At 34.7% G+C, this 3,633-nt stretch overlaps 1 pseudogene; it reads left to right on the forward strand.

Annotated features, from left to right (window-relative positions):
- The first annotated feature begins 940 nt into the window (after positions 1 to 940).
- LOC114760207 (heat stress transcription factor B-4b-like) lies at positions 941 to 2,559 on the forward strand (annotated as a pseudogene).
- Positions 2,560 to 3,633: the final 1,074 nt, after the last annotated feature.

The raw sequence follows: 3,633 nt of genomic DNA on the forward strand, positions 1-3,633 counted from the left end.
TGAGACGTGTGTCCGTAAAAATAAATTTGAATATAATTTTTATCATTTGATTAGATTATTAATATCTTTAGTTATTTCTTCTAGGTAAATTGTCCGAGTCTACATATAAACCCTTATGGAGGGACAGAATCGTGATTACGTCCAGGGATGCCCAGTGCCCTACTAGATAAACATAAAAATAGAGGATCCAATTGGAAAAAATTATGCTTCATTGTTTTAATTAATTAATATTAATAATATATATTAAAAAAATTAAAAAAAGTAGGAGCACGTCCCTCGAAGAGGAATCAACTTACAAAACAACTATTCTGTGTCTGTGGCCGCCAGAAGAATCCAACAGAAACTAATATATATCAATTCATTGGATCTTATAATAAGATTGCTGTGGAGAAACTCACTGTTTTCACTTTTTCTGACACCCTCATATGCTTCTCAAACTTATAAACATCAGATATAATAGTTTGAGTAACATGCATTCTAAAAAAGAAAATTCTCCATATATATATATATATATATATGTAAACACACATACATGAGTTGGTTCGTTAAAAATAAATAAGTTAATTTAATTCTCTTCTACTAAACAAAACTAGCTGGTACTTTCGTGAATTTTACATAGACTTTTTTCTTGACTTCATTTTAAGGAGGTGTTTGGATAGAAACCAAATCATAATTTCAGAAGTACTTTTACGATTTACGAAATAAATATGTAGAAGAATTTATCTCATTTTATAAAAAGTGTTTTTGAAACCATAATTTTCATACTGCAAAACACCCCCTAAGAGAAATCATTGTCACCTTTGTTTGGGGGAAAAAAAAACAAACAGTATCGCTTGTGCCCTACAGAGAGAGAGGGGAGTAGAGGAGGGAGAGTGAAGTGACAAAACAGAAGAAGTAGGGAGGTGAGAGTATAAATAAAGGGAAGGAGTAGGTGGGGATGGAGGGTGTTGGAATGATGGCATTCACAGAAGAGAGGTGCGATGAGTTAGAGAAGATGGCGGCGGCGATGATGTTCACAACAATGGCGGATGACAAGTCGTCGTCGGAGGCGGCGGCGGCGTCGACTGTGCCGGCACCGTTCCTGACAAAGACGTATCAGCTGGTGGACGACCCTCTCACCGACCACATTGTCTCCTGGGGCTCCGATGAGTCCACTTTCGTTGTTTGGAGGCCTCCTGAGTTTGCCAGAGATCTCCTTCCCAACTATTTCAAGCACAACAACTTCTCCAGCTTCGTTCGCCAGCTCAATACATATGTACCTCTCTCTCCTCTCTCTCTCTCTCTGTATCTATATATAGACACATTTCTTCTATATAGCTTCTCTGATAACCTTCCTTCACCTCTCTCTCTGTTTCTGTTTTCTTTCTGTTTTCACCAGCAGTGTTTCTTATTATAGCTTCATTGATCAGCTTCTTTCACCCGCATTCTAGTCCTTCATCCTTCCCAGTCGATTCTCTTCTTTATCGCAGATTGATGCATGGATATTAGCCTAGATAATAATTTGATATTGATATCTGAGTTAGATTGCAGAAAGTTTAAGTGAATAATTTTTTTTATGTCTTTATTTCCCAGATTTCTAATAAAACACAAGTAAATGTATTTTTTTAGTTTAACATCATCAATGGAACCTATAAATATCAGGGCCCATTTTGGTTTAACCAAAGGAAAAAAATATTCTCATCTCTCCACTTTTTAAATGCATTCACACAATCAACATCATGATACATTAAACTACACTGTTCACAAGCTGGCAATGTTTAATTTTTTTCAAATGTTTGATATAATAATAGGAAATATCTTGTTATTGCAGGGTTTCAAGAAAGTAGTAGCAGATAGGTGGGAATTTGCAAATGAGTATTTCAGAAAAGGAGCTAAGCATCTTCTTTGTGAAATCCACAGAAGAAAAAGCCCTCACCACCATCATCACCACCACCTTCATGATCAGCCACCTACAGAACCATCATCAAACTCTCTTTTGGAACACAGAGACCTCTCCATTACTAATCCCACCTTATTCTCCCACTAAACCAGCAGCTGCAATAAGAAGGGGAGGAGGAGGATCATCAGGAACCAGTAGTACTCATGAAGTTCTAAGAGCACTTTCGGAAGACAATCAGAGACTCAGGAGGAAGAACTTGATGCTGTTATCAGAACTCACTCACATGAAGAGTCTCTACAATGACATTATATACTTCATCCAGAACCATGTCAAACCAGTGGACATTAGCAAAGATTATTATGATCATCCCTTGCAGAAAATAAGAGGCAGATCAATGTGCAGAAGTAGTGAAAATAATAATAATAATGATAGTGTTCATATTCCCAAGCTGGTTGAGTTGGATTCATCAGTGTCACTTGATCAGACTCAAACTGATGCTGATAAGTTGGATGATTCATCAGCTGGTTCTGTGAAGCTATTTGGGGTCCCACTCAGTAGCAGAAAGAGGTTGCATTCAGAAAATATGGAGGAAGAGGAATTTGCTGAGTGTGTTAACTAATTAAAGCGTTAATTATTATTGAATGGTGTTTTTTTTCCTGTTTTTTTGTAGATGACAGAGGCTCTGATTGATTATTTTGGTTTGATGAGAGACTCTATTTTGTGTATAGCAATATTCTGGCAGTGCTGGAAGGAAATGTGTAATGAGATTACGTATATTTGCTCATTGATTTGTGATAGCTTTTCAATCTTGATACTTTCTTTTATTTCCTTTCACTTTTATCCATAATTTATGAATAGGTTAATTTCATTGTTGATCTGTTAATCTTTATAAATTCTTATAAAATTATATAAATCAAAACCAACTATTTAAAATTATAGGGACTAAAATTAAAACTCCATAAAACAGTGAAGACTAATAATGATATCAGTCCTTTATAAATCATATATATGACGTGGCTTGCATTTAATTAGTTTTTCTAGGAAGGCCCTTAGTTTCATTGGCATTATTACTTTGTCGGTTATTGGATTAAAAAAAAAAAATTCTCCCCAACTTTTTTAATCATTCTTTAAAAAAAAAAAAACTACACTGAAGTGGACTTCATATATTTATTCAACATTTGAGATAAACCATATCGCTAAGCAATTGGATTATTCTCTTAAATTTATCATGAGAGAGCACGGGTTGTGTTCTTGGCTTCACTGTATGTTTTGTTAGGTGAGGCTTTAAGCTCCATATTGAAGAGTTATTTGTGTTCATTGATAAAATTGGGACTATTTTATTTTTTGAAATGTTCAATAAAGGAATGGAATGATATGACTCGATCAGAAGGATCTTTCCGTCTTTCAGGAATTCCATAGAATTTTTGATTCATCATTTTCATTTTGAAATTGTTCATTCCAATCCCCACTCTATAATTCTAAAAATAGAAAAAAAGTAAAAAAGAAAGAGAGATAGATAGGGGCTTTCGGAGAATGATTGGTTTGCCGGAAAAAAAAGGCGAGGGGGTTAAACTTCATTTCTTTCACCTTCATTCATTGTTAAGAAAGATTCGGTGGTATATTTCTATCTCTCACTAAGCCGGGAAATTAAAAACTCTTTGTAATAATATACTTCTTTTTCCCATTGGCCTTTATGTATATGTATAAGACGTTGTGAGAATTTTTTTTCATAAACAAGTCTTGCTATTTAATTT

The sequence above is a fragment of the Neltuma alba genome, unplaced genomic scaffold, assembly GCF_004799145.2.
Source record: "Neltuma alba isolate B1F8T4 unplaced genomic scaffold, ASM479914v2 tig00010948_pilon, whole genome shotgun sequence".
NCBI lineage: Eukaryota > Viridiplantae > Streptophyta > Magnoliopsida > Fabales > Fabaceae > Neltuma > Neltuma alba.